This window comes from Aotus nancymaae, unplaced genomic scaffold (genome assembly GCF_030222135.1).
Source record: "Aotus nancymaae isolate 86718 unplaced genomic scaffold, 86718_ANA_hifiasm-v0.15.2.pri h1tg000012l, whole genome shotgun sequence".
In the NCBI taxonomy this organism is placed as follows: Eukaryota; Metazoa; Chordata; class Mammalia; order Primates; family Aotidae; genus Aotus; species Aotus nancymaae.
In genome coordinates this window covers 10,020,315-10,042,433 of record NW_026988423.1, presented here as the reverse complement: position 1 = coordinate 10,042,433, position 22,119 = coordinate 10,020,315, and the positions used below count along the sequence as shown (strand labels likewise).

At 33.1% G+C, this 22,119-nt stretch overlaps 1 long non-coding RNA gene across 2 annotated transcripts; it reads right to left on the bottom strand.

The window, feature by feature from the left end:
• Nucleotides 1–6,398: 6,398 nt before the first annotated feature.
• LOC135274557 (uncharacterized) lies at nucleotides 6,399–21,707 on the bottom strand. 2 transcript variants are annotated; one of them, XR_010342355.1, is made up of 3 exons: nucleotides 21,054–21,707; nucleotides 18,312–18,429; nucleotides 6,399–6,466 (listed from the first exon to the last, which is right to left on the bottom strand). It is a non-coding gene; the product is annotated as an uncharacterized LOC135274557 (long non-coding RNA). The 2 variants fall into 2 exon arrangements; XR_010342354.1 differs by lacking the exon at nucleotides 6,399–6,466 and adding an exon at nucleotides 11,488–11,854.
• Nucleotides 21,708–22,119: the final 412 nt, after the last annotated feature.

Below are 22,119 nucleotides of genomic sequence, written 5' to 3'. Positions count from 1 at the left end.
ATCCCAGAAATGAAGCCGACTTGATCATGGTGAATTAACTTTTGATGTGCTGTTGGATTCAGTTTGTTAGTGTTTTATTGAGGATTTTTACGCCTACATTTATTACAGATATTGTCCTGTAATTTTCCTTTTTCACTGGTCTTTGCCAGGTTTTGTTATCAGTGTGATGCTGGTTGGCTTCACAAAATAAAACAGGAAAGAATTTGTTCTCCTTGATTTTTTGGAATAATTTCAGTATAGTTGATACCAGCTCTTCTTTGTATATCTGGCAGAATTTGGCTATGACAGCTGGGCAGGGTGGCTCATGCCTATAATCGCAGCATTTTGGAAGATTTAGGTTGACTGATAACTAAAGGCTCTGGAGTTCAAGATCAGCCTGGTCAACATGGCAAAACCCTATCTCTAATAAAAGTACAAAATTATTCAAGTGTGGTGGTGCATGCCTGTAATTCCAGCTACTTGGGAGACTGAGGTGGGAGAATCTGTTGAACCTGGGTTGCATTGAGTTGAGATTGCTGCCACTGCACTTTAGCCAGAGTGACAGAGCAAGACTCTGTCTCAAAAAAAAAAAAAGAGAGAGAGAGAGAAAGAAAGAAAAGAACAAGAAATAAAAAGAAAAGAAAGAATTTGACTGTGAATTCATTTGTTGATTACCTAAAAGTTGTTCAGGAGTAAGTGGTTTAATTTATATATAATTTTGTAGTTTTGAGAGCTCTTCTTGGTATTGATTTCTGTTTTTCTTCCACTGTGGTCCAAGAATATGGTTGGTATGATTTTTTTGTTGTTGTTGAGATTTGCTTTATGGCTGAGCATGTGGTTGATCTTATAGCATATTCTATGTGTAAATGAGAAGAATGTATATTCTGTTGTTGATGAGTGGAGTATTCTATAGATGTTTATTAGCTCCAGTTGGTCAAATGTTGAGTTTAAGTATCTTTGTTAGCTTTCTGCTCTTGAAGTTGCCCACCATTATTGTATAGCTGTCTTTTAATAGATCTAGAAGTAATTGTTTTGTGAATATGAATGCTCAAGCATTGGAGATGTATATATTTAGGGCAGTTAAATCTTGGTGAATCAAACCTTTTCATTATGTAATGTCCTTGTCTTTTTTTCACTGCTGTTGACTTAAAGTTTATCAGATATAAGAATAGTTACTCTGCTCTTTTTAGTTTTTCATTCCTATGGTAGAACTTTCTCCAATGCGTTATTTTGCATCTATGGATGTCATTACATGTGAGATAAATCTCTTGAAGAGAGGAGACAGAGGGGTCTTGTTGTTTTTAATCCAGATTGTCATACTTCACCTTTTAAATGGGGTGTTTAGACCATTTAAATTCAAGTTTAATATTGATATATGAAGTGCTGATCTTATCATGATGTTGGTTGTTTTGCAGTTTCAGTTGTGTTGCTTATAGGTTCTGTGGCTAGGTACTTAAGTGTGCTCTTGTGGTAGCAGGTATCATTATTTTATTTCCATGTTAAAAACTAGCTTAGTTGAGGATCTCTTGTAAGACAGATCTAGTGGTAATATATTCCTTTAGTACTTACTTCTCCAGAAAAGACTTCATTGCTCTTTCTTATATGAAACTTAGTTTGGAAGGATATGAATTTCTTGGTTGTAATTTCTTTCCTTTAATAATGCTTAAAATAGGCCCCCAATTTCTTCTGACTTATAAAGTTTCTGGTGAGAAGTCCACTGTTAGACTGATGGGGTTCCCTTTGTATGTAATCTGACCTTTTTATCTAGGTGCTTTTAAGATTTTTTAGCATTGACCTTGGACAGTCTGGTGACTATATGCCTTGTTGATGTTCATTTTGTATAATATCTCACAAGTGTTGTCTGGATTTCTCAAATCTGAATATCAACTTCTCTAGCAAGATTAAGGAAATTTTCTTGAAATATTTCCTCAAATATGTTTTTCAGGTTACTTTTTCTACTTTTCTCTTAAGAATGCAAATAATTTATACATTTGATCAGTTTACATAGTCTCATATTTCTCAAATACTTTGTTTATATTTTAAAATTTATTTTCTGGGGCCAGGTACAGTGGCTTACACCTATAATCCCAGCATTTTTGGGAGGCTGAGGCAAGACTCCCACTTGAGGTCAGGAGTTCGAGATCAGCCTGGCCAACATGATGAAACCTTGTCTCTACTAAAAATTCAAAATGCTGAGGCAAGAGAATTGCTTGAACCTGGGAGATGAAGGTTGCAGTGGGCTGAGATCATGCCAGTAAACTCAAAAAATGGTGAAAAAAAATTTTATTTTCCTTTATTTTTGTTTGATTAGGTTAGCTTAAAAGACCAGTCTTCATGCTCTAAAATTCTTTCTCATATTTGGTTGAATCCATTGATAAAGCCTTCAATTGTATTTTGAAATTCAAGATTTTTATATTTTCCTTCACTTGTTGGGTTACTTTAGAAGTGTTTTTGTGTGTGTTGACTTTCAAACTTGTTTTGGATCTCACTGAATTTCCCTACAGTTTATGCTTTGAATTCTTTGTCATTTCTGAGTTTCCATTTTGGTTAGAGACTATTGTTGGAGAGCAAGTGTGGTCCTTTGATGGTGTCACTACATTCAGATGCTTTGTGATGCCATAATTTTTGCATTGGTTCCTTCTCATCTGCAGATGCTGACACTTCTAATTTTTAAACAGTATTTTTTGTTTTGGTAAGATTTATTTTTTTTCTTTCTTACTGTATGCTGTTATTATCATTTCTTTCTATTTGCCTTCTCCCTCCTCAGTGGGTACTACTATACAGAATGCTAGGTAGAGTCTTTTGGGCTTTGCTTCTATAGCTGTATGTATTTATTTTGGCAGGTTTTATATTGGGCTGTGCGGATTGACCTACAAGCTGCTAGATCACACTTATAGGTAAAAGCTGGCATAGCCATTGTGGTTGGGTATATACTTGATCCTTGTTTACTTGTAGAAGCTTTCTGTTGCCTTAGGCAATGGGCTGATTCAGGGAACACACAATGCTCTGAGCGTCCTGCTCAGGTCTGGGGAGGTGAGGGACATGATAGGAGAGTGGGACCAGATTGGGCAGTTCTACCTACAGGTCCCCCTATAGCTGGTAGAGGAACAAACACCAAGGGAGAATCCAGTGAGTGGCCACCAAGTGCCCAAGGTGTGCCCAAGCATGGAGCTGGGAGACCTCCTTGGCTTTCCTAATTGGGATAGGGGTTTGCCTAAACTTCTAATCCAGGAGAGTGGGTGCTCTAGATGGCTGGAGATATGCCTCGATGTGAAACAGAGGCATGCTCCCTACACCAAGATCTCCGCATGGGCGAAGTGGGGCATATCACACTGCTGACCAGGGATGCAGTTGTTCTGCATGACTGGTTATCTGCCTAGGTATGTAGCAGAGAGCCCCCACCCCCCTCCAGATACACACACACACACACACGCACACACGCACGCACGCACGCACGCATGCATGCATGCACGCACCCTAGGACCTCTGCAAAGGAAAGGTGGGGTAGCTCAGGTTTCTGATCCAGGTGAGCTGGTTCTCTGAATACCTGGAGATCTGCATGGATGTGAAGCAAAGAGGATCTTTCTGTACTATAATCAATGGCTAGAAAGGCTGGGGCATCTCTGGCTGCTGAACCAGATGAGTGGGTGCTCTGGATGCCTGGAGATTTGTCTGGGCATGAAGCAGAGAGGGCTCCTCTGCACTGGGATTTCAGCACAGAAAGGGTAGGTCATCTCAGGCTGCTGATCCAGACAATCTAGTGCTCTGAGTGCTTGGAAATCTTCCTCGATGTGGAGTGTAGAGACTCCTGCTGTACCATGATCTATGCCTAAGAAGGATGCAGTGGATCAGGCTGCTTAACCAGACAAGCAGGTCCTCCAAATGCCTAGAGATATGCCTAGAAGTGAAACAGAGATGGCCTCCTTGCACTTATTTTTTATATGTATTTTTATTTTCCAGGAATGTCCTCCTATCTTTCTTGATCAAACTATCTTCTATTTGTTGATTTAGATTCAATTTAGCCTCCAGCTGTAGACTGTATTCCCCAGTCTCCCCAGGATGGAATTATTGGTCTTTCTTCTTTTTTCATATCATTCTCTATCTCTGTTTACAAAATAATTTGTTCACTAGTATCTGCCACAATCCTTACATATCTAAGTAACTGAGACAGTGTTTAATTCATTGTGAGAACCTCAGAATCTAATATAGTGCCATGAAAATAGCAAACAAAAAATAAAGCTCTGTTGAACTATCAAGATATCGTTCCACAATTTTGTATTCTTTTACCTATTTTGTTTACCCTTTAAATATTTTGTTGAGAATTCCTTTTTGGCAAGTATACATGTTTTTACAGCCATGGCTGTACTATATTGTACCTCTTGATGAAATTCCAGCTTAATGCTAATTTAGATAAAGTCGATTGTACTTTAGAGCTTGAGGTCTGAGATATTAATTCAACCCCCAAGCTCTATAGTTTCTCTATTGATTAAATCAAGAAATTTTACTAGATGAGCATCAAAGCTCCTGAGTATTTTTCTTTTCCCAGAAAGTTGTAAGAATATTTCACCTGCCACTTGAAAAAGATGCGTTCTGGTAGCTTATAAGCAAATAGACAGCTCTGGATATCAGTAGTGAGTGCAGATTTTTTCTTTCCCCCTGAAGAGCTAAAGGATGAGCATCTGGGCCTAGGAGATAGGTGTGGATTGTCAGGATGAACATCTTGACTCAATTCCCATGATCTATAAATATTTCTTTAATGACAATTTCATGAGAATGAGATGTAAGTACCATTGTCTTTCCTTATATATGGTACTAGTTTTGAGATTATAACTAAAGTAATACATTAGTCTCATTGGTTTTTTTATTAAAAGAAATAGTATCTAGAGCTTTATTTTAATATAAGCAATGATGTTTGGCTACTTGACATAATCAAAGACAAAATTTAGGACTAATGAGGCCCATTTCCCAAACAAAAGCAATTTTAGTAATTTACATGAGTCACCATGATAAGTTTTCTCTTGTGACCAATGCACAATTTAACTTCGCTCAAGTCTGTTAGAGATAAAAACACTTTCCTAGAGTTTCAATTCTTTGTGCATATTCTTAATTGCTTCCAACTATAGCCAAGCTTATTCTGGATGAACCTGCACATAGAATTAGAAGAAAAATAAGAACTCCAAGTTTATTCACTTCAAAGATGTAATGTGTATATACATTTTGTCAAGCTCATACCAAACTTAGCATTAGTCATTTCAACTTTCTTGAAAGTAGCTGATGGACCAAAGAGAATCTCAAGCATTATTACCATCTCATTTTTTACAACATTAATGATGTTCTTTTTCCTTTCCAAGCAGAAATGTATGAAGTGACTTGCTTTACTGTAAAATATCATTCATAAATGATCTTTTACATTTGACATAGCACAGTATGTTTTCAACAATTTTCCATTTTGAATTGGCATATATCAAATGGATTCAAAGATGGTGCAGCAACGTCCACATTGTAAAGTATAGAAGCCCTCTTAACTTCTAGTCTCTTTCATTGTGTGGTACTTTATTTAATTCTGGTGTGTTGTTGCTGTTGTTGTTGCTCTTGTTGTTGGTGGTGGTGGTAGTGTGTGTTTGTGTGTGTATGTGTGTGTATGTGTTAGGAAAAGGAACCTTAAAAAATAGTAACTGCTTCAGATGGAAATGTGGGCAGAAATATCATTAGTGTATGGCAGTTTCTATATTCCCCTGTTTTTTACTTTGTAACTATTGCTAGAGAAGGAATGTACATACTGTATTAGTTTCCTACTGCTCTCTTATCAAATAGCAATAAACCTGATAGCTTAAAACAACATAAATTTATTATATTACAGTTCTCAAAGCTAGAAGTCCAAAATCGATGTGTCAGCAAAGTTATACTCCCTTTGAAGGCTATAAAGTAGAATCTTTCTTTACTTCTTCCAGATTCTGGTGGCTTCAGCCTTTTTGACTTGTGCATGTATAACTCTAATCTTTGTCCCCTTATTCACATGGCATTCTTCCCCTCTGTTTCGTATCATCTCCTCTTCTGAATTACTCACTCTCAAAATCTTTAACTTAATTGCATTTGCAAAGACCATTTTTTCTAAACAAGGTCACATTTACATTTTTCAGGGATCAGAATCTGAACAGATCTTTTGAGGAGGACCACCATTCAATCCACTACTTTTCAGGCCAAAAGCACAAGCATATAGCTAGAGAAAAATCTTATCTACTTCTCTATGTCTGACAACCAAATTTCTGATTCATTCCCTTACATGGATATTCTGATTACATAAGAAAATAATTAAAAATAGAATCAACTGCTGCTTCCCTTCTTTTTTTCTGAGGCACGCAGCATCTTGATCCTTCTACTTTCTAAATACACCTCTTTGTATCCTTCATGAATCTCTTTTTGCTTCATCCTTTCCATTTGTCTTTTTCTGTTTTTTTCTATCTTTGGTGTATAGATTTTACTGTAGCTAGAAAGAAAAGAAAAAAAATGTTTCAACTGAGTGTATATTACATACTGTTTCAAATACAAATCACGCTTTAACCAATTTTTTAAACAGGGAAAGGGGTAGAGAATGTTCTGGTATGTATGTGCCCAGTGAGGCCAAGTAAAAAAGTGAGACTAACAGAGAAATAAATTGACACACAATAAAAGAAGCAAAATGACTTACAACTTATTTGAAAAATACATGACGAGCTAAAAAGAAGTTTGTGTCAGAGAGAAATTATGTCAATGCTAGAACTGGAGAATAGGGAGAAATGATTGCAAGGAAAATAAAATCAGGATAAATCATTTGGCAATACTCTTCCAAATTATTTGAAGAATTGAGAACTTTATAATTAGTAAGTCTCTACCTTAGTTGCTAAGTTTATATGTAGATATTTTTTCATTTTCAGAAGCATTTATTGAGTGCCTACTGTGTACTAGATACTTTTTAGTATATTGAATTTGTTATAAATAAAGAAAAGCTATTGTGTTGGGTTTTAGGTATGTGTGTGGTAACCCAGATCTGCAAACTCTCATTTCCCTGTTTTACTGTAAACAAGTAAAACAAATAGGCAAACAAAGAATTCTCAACTGAGTTTTGTAAAAGTCAAATTATACTAAATGGAAACTACTTGAATGATTTAAGATGTTTGGAAATTAGTTAAATGTCAGAACAGTTTTTGTACACACTGTGCTTTTAATAAAGATTAGGTAACTGTGATAATGCTGGTGAGGATCAATAAATAGACCTTAATATTCAAAAATAATATGGTTGTGTTCTCATACTGAAGTATGGAAAAAGAATGTTATGATTAGTATAGACATTTTTTCTTACCATGGATGTTATATAAAATTTTTTAAAATTTACTGAAGCTATAACAATCAAAAGTATTTCCAAAAAGTTCTTATTCACATTCTAAATTTTCATTAGAGTCATAGGAAGCTTCGCATAACCCTTAAGATTTTACATTTCAGCTCAAGTAATATGTACATAAAATCTGACATTTTCCAAAGAAGAGAAAAATTTCAGATCAAAGGTTGATATACACTTTTTTCATCAATTTTTTTCTCTGTTCCTTACATTCTTATTCCTGTTTAAATTGATGACAATCTCCCATTTCACTGGCATTTCATAAAGAGAACCCAAGAATTTCCTAATGAATGCCTTTGCTATCTCTTTAATTCTTCGGAAATTGGGCACTTCCATTCTGTGCATTTAACAAACTTCTAAGCCAATTATCTCTCTTAGTCTCTGAAAACATAAGTATAAATGTTCTGCTTTCTAAATCATAGTTCTCTCTAAGCACACTTGCTATATCTTCACTTTCTGTGCATGAATATCAGATTAGGGCTCATCAAAAGAGAGCTCTATTTGAAAAGTAATTTCAAAACCAACTAGCATCATAACAACACAGTTTAACTTGCAGCTTTCCTTCCTGCTCAGAAAAGTTAGAAAATAACAAAAGGTGATGTTTGTCACTTGTGTTTAGAGTCAAGTGATCTCCAGGAAGCATACTGGATAAATTCATGTAATGCCAGAATCCTGATAAGAGTTTTTTATTAGATGGCCTCAGTAGCTCTTGCTCAAGAGGAGCAGAAGTACATGTCTCTGTAACACATATTTCCTCAATAACCCTATTAGGCAATCTTAATACCATTTCCCTGTACTCTGGGAGGCTGTACTTTTGCTAAAAAAAATCCGTTGGCATTTTATCTTAAAAAATAAATCAGAATTTATTGACTGTATGAAGAGCTTTGAATAGACCACCAAATGACAATAAATCAATAAGCAGAAGCACAATCTATATTTTTGGAAATGTATTTATAACTTAAAATAGGTTAAAAAATGTTGCAATATTTTTAAAATTTACATATGGCTCATCAGAATCTCAATATTGCCCATTGTCTGCTGGAAAATACACTTCTTTAGTTCTTTGTAGGATTCAGAGCTATTTCTGGATCTCAGCTATAAGGCACAGGCTGAATCCTTCATATTCTTTCTGAAACTTGGGTTGGTTCAAGGCCAAGTTGTTCAGAGTAATTTCTACTAATCTTATTTTAGTCCTGTCTTTGTAAAAGGCCATGAATTATCTTAATAGAATATCAGTTAAGCAATAGTTTAGTGAGATCTGAGCTTTTACTTTAATAACCCATTTGAAGGAAAATACAAGTGTAAAGAAGCAGTCTTTATGAGTGGTTCAGATCATAGGCCCTGGACTCAGACAATCCTGATTTCTAATTCTTACTCTAGCCATTGGTAGTTATGCAACTTTAATAAACCTATGTAACCTTACTCACAGATTAATTTTTCCATTTCTAAAATGAAGATATGAAAACTCATACTCACAGGATTATTTTGACCATTAAACAAGCTCATATTAAAATTCTTAACACACTGTAAATATAAATATTAACTAATATTAAAAATCTAGTTTATTCAAGAATAATATTTTGAGAGGACTTTGCTTTAGTCCTTGACATGACATGACTTTCTGTACACTTCCAGGAAATCAGTAATAATAGGTTAATAAATGAAGAAACTAAAATACAATTATTTGAAAGAGATAAACATAGAACTCCTCTTTGATTAGAAGGATCCTTCCAGCACCTAGAGTAGAAACTTCCTTCTTCAGCAGAGTAGTGTGGCACAACTATTATCTTGTACTTTTTTTAATCATAAATGTTATTATTTAACTTTTAAAACAAGCATATTTTTAAAATATGTTAGAAGGGGAACAAAACTAGCAGAGCTGGGTGATTGAAAGTGACTTTAAGAGCTAATTGTTTAAAATTTTGCAAGAAAATACATATTATTTTGCGATTATTCCCTGGAATGCGCACTTGACCTATCTTTTCTTCAAACGAGGTTATTTTGGGCAGACTGCTAGCATCTGACAAATGTGTCCTATGAGTAATTTACTATTTGTAGGACTAACTGGACAAAGACAAAGGACTTTTTAAACAAGCATTCAGTTGTTTCTGAGATGTTTCATGATCCCAAACTGGAAACATCATTTAATATGTTAAAGAGCTGCTCTTTATTTCTACTTCTATGTAAATAAAAAAGCAATATATCTCTGGAAGTATATAAACTATTTTTCAATAATACATAATTTAATTTTGTTCCTATATTTGTGTCCTTCACACTTTGTGAAATTTACCAGCAAATGCATTATCATTCATTTTAATAAATTTATCCCACAATTTTAGAGGAGCATAGGGCAGCTCTAGTTTTCAAAAAGTAAAAGGAAAGCAAGTGGCCCACTGGCCTACAGGTAGCTATGCAAATGTTAGCAAGCAGAGTTTAAATGCTTGGCATTTATCCAATTAGCCAGAGGATTCTATATCTTCATCATTAGATATAGAATAATCTTAAAAGTCATAAGAAAAATCCCCCAAAGTCTTATATCCCTTCCTTTAAAAGTATGTCATTGAGTGTACCATATGGTATTTGTATCATTTTTTAAAAATTTTATTAGCTTGATCTGAGCAGAAAAATTCTGATGTATATGGGTACAGCATATGGTTAAACTGATCGAACTGTGTCTGAGGCAAAGTTATATAAAAAAAAAAGCATGCTTGTAAATTCGTGTAGGCCTGTGCAACCAGGTAGAATATTTTATGGCTAAGAGCTTAAAAATATATTTTAGACAGAGAGAGAGATATAGAGAGAGAAAATAGTGACCAGGTAACCAGATTATACTAGAAAATTTTATTTATGTGCAGAGCTAATTTCCATGTTTTCATTTCCCGTTACAATTAATATTGTTTTAGATATGTGTGAAAATAATATATTAATAAAAATTAATGTATGCTGGCAAATGAGATTAAAAAAAAAAGAATCCCTTCTATAAAAACATGCGTCTCCACTTCTAGAAAAGGTTAAGGTAAAATTTAAGCATTAAAAAGAATTAGCTTTTTATCTTCTTTTAATTATTAGACTGTCTCCAGAATCAAAACATATTTATGGAAGTATCAGGTTGATTCCAAAACTTAATTTTTCTCTAATAAGTTGATCCAATATCTTTTATACTTTTCATCTAAAAATAATTAGATATAAGTTATATATGTTTATATCTTTAATAGCAAGATATAATGAAATAAATTTTTCATTCATGTCGGCATCATAGTTAGTCCAGATAGTTCCCTGGAGGCAGAATGGCTTCAGTTCCCAGACCTCAGCATATACACTTTCCTTTTGTTCTTCATTTTAGTCTTGTATAATGGTTAACAACCTTGAAATTCAGAAGAATCACCAGAGAGATACATGCTACACTATGCTATTTAACTTTACAGACAATTTGCAGGTTATTCAAGGACAATTATGGTTAGTTGTATGCTTTGTGCCTTTCCAAGAAAAATTTAGATTCTGATCTCTACAGAACTGTGACTCCTCTCTAATTGTACCATGACATAGCATGTTTATTGTATCTTTTCACAGTAAATTCTGATTGCAACATTTTAGTCCAATTTACTAACGTAACTGAAAACAAGGAACAAATATTTTATGTGGTACTTGTAAAAACTATGTCTTCAAGCATTAAGAAAAAGAAACAAAGCTTGTATCTTTGCTTACATTTCCAATTTTAAGATTGCATTTCACAAAATTTTCTTCTCTCCAGTGCTAAATGCAACTCCGAATTATTAAGAAAAAAAACAATATATATGAAACTCTCTGCTAGGAACACATTCCTCAAAAAAGACCAATGGCAGAAAAAGTCATAGACCCAATTTCTATAAATAATTTCCAAAAAGCTACTTAATATAACAGTAAAGACTGGTTCAGATGTCTCTGTTTGGCTGACTTGGTAACTCTTCCAGTAAATATAGACATTAGATGATGATTCATTACTATAGCAGTTGGGAGATTTCATCTTTTTAAATAAGAATCCCATTTAAAAACAAATTAAACCAGTTTTGTGTCTGTCTCATTCTCTCAAAGCCAGGACTACTCTAAAGACTTGTAGGAGAGAAGACAAAGGTTCTGTAGTGATATGATTTGGCTCCAAGCAAAATATCATATGGAATTGTAATCCCTCCATGTTGAAGGAGAGGCCTGGTGGGAGGGTGATTGGATGATAGGGATCAATTTCCCCATGCTGATCTTGTGATAGTGAGTTCTCACGAGATCTGGTGGTTTAAAAGTATATTCCCCCATCACTCTTTCTCTCTCTCCTGCTCCGGCATAGTAAGATGTGCTTGTTTTCCCTTCACCTTCTGCCATGATTGTTAAGTTTCCTGAGGCCTCCCAGTCATGCTTTCTATTGAGTCTACAGAAATGTGAGTCAATTCAACTTCTTTTCTTCATAAATTATCCAGTCCCAGGTAGTTCTTTATTACTGTGTGAGAACAGACTAATACATGTAGTTACCTTGTAATCAAAAGAAATTATAAGTGAAACACCATTCAAACTTGCTCAACAAAGATGAAATTGTTAGTTTATAAATCTCTCAGGATATGTACAGAAGTTTTATGCTAAATTGTAAACTACAAAACACTGATGGAAGAAATAAAAGAAGATCCAAATAAATGAAAAGACATAACTTGTTTACAAATCAAAAAAAATCCAAACAATAAAGATGTTACCTTCAAATTTTTATGTATTATATATAGAGGTATTAATATATGCATATAGATGTAGATATAATGTTTTATGCTATTCTTACGAAAACCCCAGCAAGATTTTTCTGTAGATATAGACAAGATTATTCTGAAATTTGGTTGGAAACAAAAATACTACAATAGTTAAAACAATTTTGAAAATCAGGGGAAAATATGAGGAATAATTCTAAGTTTCAAGACTCATTCTATAACTTTAGTAATCAGGATTGTGCATTATTGGCAAAGGGGTTGATACGTAGATTAGTGGAACAATAAAGAATCCAGAAATTGTTTTTATAAAGTACAACCATTTTTTTTAAAGATAGAAAACCAAATAATAAAGGTAGGATATCATTTTCATTTAATGGTGCTGAAACATTGGGCACCTATAGACAAAAATGCTTCCATACATATGTACATACATACATAAATACATGTATGTGTACATAAAAAATTTTACAAAACATGGCTTTAGTAAGCTTTAAAGCTTATACAAAAATTCGCTCAAAATGGATAAGGGGCTAACTGCAAATGTTAAACTACAACACCTTTAGAAGATAACAAAGAATCTATAATTCCAGCACTTTGGGAGGCCAAGATGGGTGTTGAGTGCAGGAGTCACAAACCAGCCTGGCCAACATGGCAAAACCCTGTCTCTACTGAAAATAAAAAGTAAATAAATAAATAATTAGCCAAGTGTGGTGGCGCATGCCTGTGATCCCAGCTACTTGGGAGACTGAGACATGAGAATCACTTGAACCTGAGAGGCAAAGATTGAAGTGAGCCTAAATCATGCCACTGTACTCCAGCCTGGGTGAAAGCAAGACTCTTTCTGAAAAAAATAAATAAAAAAGATAACATAGGATAAAATCCTTGGGATGTAATTCTGTGTGAATATTTATTGGGCATAAACTCACCTATAAAAATACAAGAAAAAAGTAACAATCCAGACATCATTAAAATTTAGATGATTTATTCTGCAAGACTGCGCAGAAGGATATAATGACAAATTGTAGACTGTAAGAAAATATTTGCAAACCACGCATTTGTCAAAGAACTTATATCTAGAACATACAAAGAACTCTAAAAATTATACAATAGAAACAAACAAACAATTCAATTAAAGTCAGCAAAAGCATAAAGGAATGCTTCTACCAAGAGCACATCAGATGGAAAATAAGCACAGAAAAAGATAATTAATATCAGTGTCCATTAAGAAGAAAGTAAACTATGATCACCATGAGATAATCATTACACACTTAGCAGAATCATTAAAATAAAAAAATACAGAATGTGGAAGAACTGGATCTCTTATACATTGTTGATGAAAATGTAAAATGGATCAGTCAGACTGGAAAATATGTAGCAGTTTCTTAAAAATTAAATCTCATTTATCATAGAAACAAGCAACTGCACTCTTGGACATTTCAACAGATTATAAGTCCATTTTAAGCATTAAACACTAAAAGCTTGTTGATTGCCAGAGTTTAAGAATAGGGAAATTTAGGTGGGGATGGCAAAGGTGTATCTTTAAAATGGTATAATGAAAAATAACTTTGCAGTGATGAACTGGTTTTGTGTCTTTACTGTGTTGATTATAGAACTCTACATGTGATGGATTGACAGAGAACTATACTCCTCCTTAAACACACATGTTCTACCAATGCCAATTCGCTAGGGAGCTTTGATATTTCCTGTAATTTTGTAAGGTATAACCATTTGGGCAAACTACATAAAGGGTACAGGAGAAATTTCAGTACATTCTGCTGCAACTTCCTGTGAATCTGTAATTCTTTCAAAATGTTTCAAAATTTTAAGATCTAAAATATATTCTATGAAATAAAGTCAGGAAGAACTGCACACTGTAGTTTAGCTTTAAGAGTCAAACATATATTATTATATTAAAGTACCCATTGTGTGCAGTGAAGAAAAAAGTGTTCGGGTTAGGACCACATTTCCCAAACCTTTCGATTAAAGGACACAAATTGAGCATTTATCCTGTAAGGAGAAAATGGTGACTAGCCTATACAGCCCATGTCTGAAGAGAAACTTGGTTCTGGAAGAATGTATGGGGAAATTATACAAACATGAGGAAAGTCATGACCTGTTCATTAGTTAACAGAATAAAAAAGAACGAAAAATAAAGTTTAAACCATTTTTTCTGAAATGTAAAGTAGACACTTGGTAAAAAAAGACGCTTAAAAGGATAGTCTAAACTAGACTTAAAAATGAAAATGGTAGAAGCTTTTGGAGAACACGAAAAGATAAATAAATGTGCTCTAGCTATCTATACAGACCGTTTTCAGGAAGTAGGGGTTAGCAGTATTTTTCATAGTGCTTCCTGAACAAATTGGTTTTCTACTTTGTCATTTTTGTGATAAAATAATTTCAGTTATTATGAATCTGCATTTCTATTTCCTATATAAAAAGCATAGAAGGCCGGGCGCTGTGGCTCACGCCTGTAATCCCAGCACTTTGGGAAGCCGAGGCGGGTGGATCGCGAGGTCAAGAAATCGAGACCATCCTGGTCAACATGGTGAAACCCTGTCTCCACTAAAAATACAAAAAATTAGCTGGGCATGGTGGTGCGTGCCTGTAATCCCAGCTACTTAGGAGGCTGAGGCAGGAGAATTGCCTGAACCCAGGAGGCGGAGGTTGCAGTGAGCCGAGATCGCGCCATTGCACTCCAGCCTGGGCAACAAGAGCGAAACTCCGTCTCAAAAAAAAAAAAAAAAAAGCATAGAAGATTGTCTTCCGTGGTTTCCAAAGCCATTTTTCTTACAGTGGCTTCCATTTAGTCAAAAAGTCTACCTTGTTTGAAATTTTACATTTCCTTACATATAAAAGAGTGTTCCAGCTGTATAACTAGGTACAAGTTTAAAAATTCACTTTAAAGTCTTGACTAAAAATATTCTCCAAATTTAGAAACAATAAATTTTTTAGAATATGCTTGAAATTATTTTTAATATTAAATCAATATTTGGGTACATTTTAAAACATTTTAAAACGATTTTGAAGACAAAATCGATTAGATAATTTTAAATTAAATATAGACTATTTAGATGTGATAAGTCTAGAAAAGTCTGCATTATTAATTTTAATCCTTTATATTTATAACTAGACTCTTCTTTTTCTTTAGCAGTTTTAGGTTCACAACAAAATTGAGCAGAAGGCACACAGATTTCCCATATAGCCCCTGCCAGCTTTCCCATATACCAAATACACAGCTTCCTCTGTTAGCAACATCCTTCACTAGAATGATATATTTGTTACAACAGGATGAACCTATTTTGACACATCATCACCCAAGGTTGCTAGTTTATATCTGGGTTCATTCTTAGTGTTGTATATGAAATAGGTTTCGTCAAATGTATAATGACATGTGGACCAGCATGATATCAATCAGAGTAGTTTCACAGCCATAAAAATCCTCCATGCTCTGTATTCATCCCTTTCTCCCCTCAGCACCTAGCAACCAATGATTTTTTTTTCTGTCTCCAAAGTTCTGCTTTTTCCAGAATGTCATATAGTTGTATAATATACTACATACCCTCTTCATATTGGATTATTGCACTTACTAATAGGTGTCTTCATTTCCTCAATGATTTTTCATCTCTTATCAGTGATTAATAATAGTGCATTTTCTGGATGTACCAGAAAATGCACTATTATTTACTTATTCATTCACATAATGAATAACATCTTGCTTTCTGCCAAGATTAGAAAATTATGAATAAAGCTACTATAAACATCTGTCTGCAGGTTTTTGTCAAAATGTCTTCCAAAGTGGCTGTACTATTTTGCATTCCCACAAGCTAAGAATGAGAGTAACTGTTGCCCACATATTTGTCAGCATTTGGTGTTGTCAATGTGTTGAATTTTAGCCATTCTAGTAGGTGGATAGTTTTATCTCATTGTTTTTTATTTTAATTTGCAATTTCCTTATGAAATATGATGTTAAAGCATTTTTTCATATGCTTCTTTGTTATCTGTATATCTTCTTTGATGATCTGTCTCCTCAGATATTTTTCCTATTTTTTAATTGAGTTGCTCATTTTAATTATTGTACAGTTTGAACAGATTTTTTTTTGTTATTTTAGATAACAGTCTTTTATAAGACACATGTTTTTTGCAAAAAAATTTCTCCCAATCTGTAGCTTGTCTTCTTATTCTCTTGACCATTAGTACATTTTTAGAAATTTATTGTTGTTTTAAAAATAAACTTAAAAGATTAATGTTTAAAAGATCTTTCTAAGTCAAACAAAATGTCTCCAACTAATTTAAAAACATATTAAATTTCATGAAACGCTGCAGCATTTTTACGCACGGCTTTTTAACAAAAATTTTTATTAAAGAAACAACTAATGGGAAAAAGACTTTGTGTTTTGTTGTGTCTAGCTAATTTCTTCTGTCCTTATTTGTTCCTTCTTATATTCTTCTTATTAAAAAAAACACACACACACACAAAACTTTACTTCTTTTGTGATTTTGCCTATTTGAATATGAGTTTTCAAAATAATAAACCAATAATCACAGTATAATTTATTTAGTCTTCCTTTGCCACTATATATTTTTAAATTATTTATTTATTTTTAATTTAAATTTATTTATCTTGTGTTTTCTTTTAAACTCTAATTTTAAGTTGGAGAAGAGGCAGGTGTAAGTGCGTTACATGTTGCTGAGACTAAATTTCTACTTAGTTATTTGTATATCTTAAATTTTATATGCCACTTATTTGAATAGTACTGAGAATATTTGATTATTAAACTGTTCTAATATTTTGATAGTTCGAAAATTTTCTCTGCCTCTTTTTTAGAAATGTTAATATTATTGCTTTCTGCTGGATAAATTCTAGTATCACTTTATTTGATTACTCTGAAATGTGCCTGGGATGTTATTGGAAATGTAGAAGTTCTATCCATTTTTAGAAAAGAATTTGCATCTTCTCTGTACTTACCTTTTAAAACATTATAGAAAAACATAATCAGTTAAAAATGAATAATCATGTACACACACTAGCTTAAAAATCTATTGGGAGACCTAGTTAATACCAGAAAACAATGAAAGGAAATAAAAAGTATAATAATTGGGAAGGAAAAAAATGAAACAGATTTTGTGCAATAATGACAGGATCATCTGTGGAGAAAAACCTCAAAAATCAGCAACAACAGCAAACCTAATAGAATTAAAAATCACTTACAGTAAAGTTGCAGGATACAAAGTTAATATACAAAAGTCATTCACTTTCCTATATATCATCAACGAACAAGTGAAATTTGAAATATAAAAACAACATCCTTTATATTAGAACCCCCCAAAATGAAATAATATATTTTGGTATGAATCTAACAAAATATGTACAGGATTGATACATAGAAGGAACTGCAAAAGTCTGATGAAGCAATCAAAGAAAATTTAAATAAATAGAGATATTTCATGTTAATGCCAAGAAGATTCAATATTCTCAAGATATCAGTTCTTTTCAACTTGATCTATAGATTCAATGTAATGCCAATCAAAATCCCTGCAAGTTATTTTATGAATATTAACAGACCGATCATAAAGTTTATGTGGAGAGGCAAAAAACCCAGAGTAACCAATTCAATACTGAAATAGATCAAAGATGGAGAATTGACACTACTGAATTCAAGACTATGGAGCTCCAGTAATCAAGATAGTGTTTTGTTAGTGAAAGAATAGCCAAATAGATCAATGGAAAATAATAGAGAGGTCAGACCTACAAAAGTACAGTCAACTGATTTTTGATAAAGGAACAAAATAATACAATGAAAAAAGGTAGTCTTTTCCACAAATGATGCTGAAATAACTGGATATCCAAGTGCAATTAAAAAAAAAAATCTGGAAACAAACCTTGCATCCTTCATCAAAATTAATGCATAATTGATCATATGCCCAAACATAAAAATATAAAATGCAAAACTATAAAACTCCTAGAAGGTAACATAGGAGAAAAACTAGATGCCTTTGGGTTTAGCAATAAATTAGTAGACAAAACACCAAAGGCACAACCAATGCAAGAAATTAAATAAACTAGACTGACAAGAAAATAAGAGAAGACTCCACAGACTAGGAAGAATATTTGCAAGACACATATCTAATAAAGAACTGTTATGTAAAATATACAAAAAAAAAAACTCTTTTCAAATTCAACAATAAGAAAACAAAAGAACTGACCAAGAAAAGGTTTAGTCTTTCTCTATACATACCTGCCAAGGATGTTGTAGAAAGAATGGAGTTAATAACTTGATGACACCTACATTCTTAGTAGTTGCCAATAATGTTCTCTCTCTCTCTCTTTCTCTCTCTCTCTCTCTCTCTCAGCAACTGTTAAAAAATAAAAAGGTCAGCAAAACTATATAAGCTCTAGAAAAAAACCTAGGAAACATCAATCTGAACATCAACCTTGGCAAATAATTTATGCCTAGGTCCCCAAAAGCAATTGCTACAAAAACAACAATTGACAAATGGGATTTAATTAAATTAAAGAACTTCTGCACAAGCAAAAGAAGCTGTCAATAGAGTCAACAACCTACAGAATGAGAGAAAATATGCACAAACTATGGATCTGAAAAAGATCCAATATCCAAAATCAATAAAGAACTTAAGTCAACTAATAAAAAACAAACAACTCCATTGAAAATTGGGCAAAGGACATGAGTAGACATTTCTCAAAAGAAAACATACATGTGGCAAGCAAATATATAAAAAACTTACCATCACCAATCATTAGATAAATGAAAAACAAAACCACAATAAGATGCCATCTCACATCAGTAAGAATGGCTATGATATAAAAGCCAAAATGCAACAGACGACAGCGAGGCAGTGGAAAAAAATGGAACACTTATGCAGTTCTGGTGGGAATGTAAATTAATTCAGGCACTATGGAAGGCAGTTAGGAGAATTCTCACCAACCTTAAGACAGAGCTACCATTAACTCAGCAATTCCACTCCTGGGTGCATATTCAAAGGGAAATCAATCATTCTACCAAAAAGACACATGTACTCATATGTTTATTGCAGCACCATTCATAATAGCAAAGATATGGAATCCTCTAAGATGCCTATCAATGGTGGACTGGTTAAAAAATAAATGTGCTACATATACACCATGGAAAACTATGCTGCCATTAAAAAAGGATGAAATCGTGTTCTTTGCAGAAACATGGATACAGCTGAAGGCCATTATCCTAAGCAAATTAACACAGAAACAGAAAACCAATTTTCACTTAAAAGTGGAAGATAAATATTGAATACACATAGACACAAAGATGGGATCAGCAAGCACTAGGGATTGCTTGATGAAGAGGGTGGAAGATGAGTGTGTGTTAGAAGGCTACCTATGTGTTACTACAGTCACTTCCTGGGTGATGAGAGCATTCATACACTAAGCCTCATTGACACACAATTTATCCATCTAACAAAATTATACATGTATCGCCTGAACCTAAAATAAAAGTTTAAAAAAATAGGTCAGAAAGAAAACGTTACTTATTTTGATTCCTTAGGGCCATGACCTGTTGAATTCCTCCTGGGAACAATGGATTTTAATAAGAACAATGGAGAAAAAGACATTTGAGCACCATGAGATACACTTTACTCACAAATATTGCAATATATACATCAAATATTTATCTTATTAAAATTGAAATTCAGTTTAAGGCTGTATTTGTTTTTAAAAATATTAAGCTATTTTATCTTTAAAAAGAAGAAAATGTATTCTTCACACTCTGCAATGAACTCAAACAAATCAGCAAGAAAAAAACAATCCCATCAAAAAGTGGGTTAAGGGCGTGAATAGACAATATAATGATACATATTGATATGTATCCATATATATTCTATATATATATGGATATATATTCTATATGTAGAATATCTATATGTATATGTATCTATATGTATCTATATGTAATATAGAATATTCTATATGTAGAATATCTATATATATTTATAGATATATAGAATATATAGATATATTATCATTATGTTGATTATATAGATATAATATATATTACATTGAATATATACTCTATATATTGATATATAATAATGTATTAATGTTATATCAATATAACATATATCTGTAATATATTAATATATTATTATATACAGTATATAATCTATATTATCATTGAATATATAGATATTCTATATATTATATATCACATATCATATATCAATGTAGAATATCTATATATTCAATATTAATACATAGAATCTTGATATATTCAATATTCAATTTCTGTATCTCAAAAGAAGATATAAATGGCCAACAAACATATAAAAAATGCTCAACATCAGTAATGATCAGGGAAATGCAAATCAAAACCACAATGTGATGACACCTTACTCCCGCAAGAATGGCAATAATCAAAAAATCAGAAAACCATAGATGTTGGCATGGATGCGGTGAAAATGAAGACTTTTATACTGTTGGTGGGAATGTAAACTAGTACAACCACTTTGTAAAACAGTGTGGAGATTCCTTAGAGATCTAAAAGTAGATCTATCATTTGATTCAGCAATCCCACTACTTGGTATCTTTCTAGAAGAAAAGAAGTCACTACACAAAAAAAGATACTTGCACATGCATTTTTTTAGCAGCACAATTTTCAATTGCAAATATGTGGAACCAGCCCAAATGCCCATCAATTGAGAAGTAAATAAAGAAACTGTGATACATATTGTATAAGTGTGATACATATTGTATAACTATGATACAATGGACTTCGGGGACTCAGGGGAAAGGGTTGTAAGGGTGTGAGGGATAAAAAACTACCAATTCTGTTCAATGTATACTGCTTGGCTTATGGGTGCACCAAAATCTCATAAATCACTACAAAAGAACTTAATCGTGTAACCAAATACCACCTATTTCTCAAAAACCTGTGAAAATTAAAAATAAAATAAAATAAAATTGAAATTCAGTTTAAGACTGTGTTTACCTTTAAAAATATTAAACAAATCTTTCTGATATTTTATTTTATCTTTAAGATGAGAAAAATATTATCTATTCTCATCTCTAAGTGTATTCAAATTACTTTGAAGAGTTCTTTAATTTTGACATCTTTTCCAATATATTGCCTTTGTTGCACACTGTCGTCTCTCCGTTGTTGTAGTGAGCACTAAAACGTTGTGACCAGTAACTTTGGGTGCATGATGAGTCCAAGCAATGGAAATTGCTGGTTATTGGTTAGTCACCTTTTTGATAAAAAAAAGTGACCCATTTGCATCCTGTAACAGTTGACAGTCATTTACACAGTTGCTGATTGCTTGTCTCTTCGATTTCTCTTCCTGTGAAATAGAATGAAGACGGGAAAAACATTAAGTGCTGTTAAAAACTGTGTACAGTACAGACTGTCCTTTTCTGGCAAAGAAATGCTACTTACTTCATTTATCTTGTGATTTGTGACAGTACTTCTTAGAGAGACCCAGTTGGTAAAGATTAAAGACCAAAATTAAAGAATCATTTGGCACTTTCTAAGTGAGACTATTACTTGTATTTTTAATATTTCTAATAAGCATTATCTATTTATTAAAATTAGTAATTTTAAAAGAGTAGTAGTCTACTAAAGGAATCCAGATATCTTTTGTTACTGAGGAAAGGCAAAGCTGGAATTCTGACATCTGTCTGTAAGAAGAAAGAAAGTCACTCTTGAACTGGAAATGATCAGCAGGAAAGAACTCCTCCCTCTCAGTAACCAAGCAATTAATTGATAACACTCATTTGTTCATACAGTCATTCATTCAACAAGTATACATGGGAGCTAACTGCATGCTAGCATCAAATTTCTTTCAAGATGATAGTCCAATGAACAGTATATATAGGACTATGATATTTATCCTTGACCCTAAAGGAGAGTGCATGATAGACAGGATGGGAAGTGATGTAAAGGAGGACAAAACTGTGTTCTACAAATGGTGTTCTCAGCCACCTTCCTTTGCCCTGCCCACGCCTTCCTCCAGTCTACATATTCAGCCCTGACATACACAAAGTAAGATTCTGTCTAG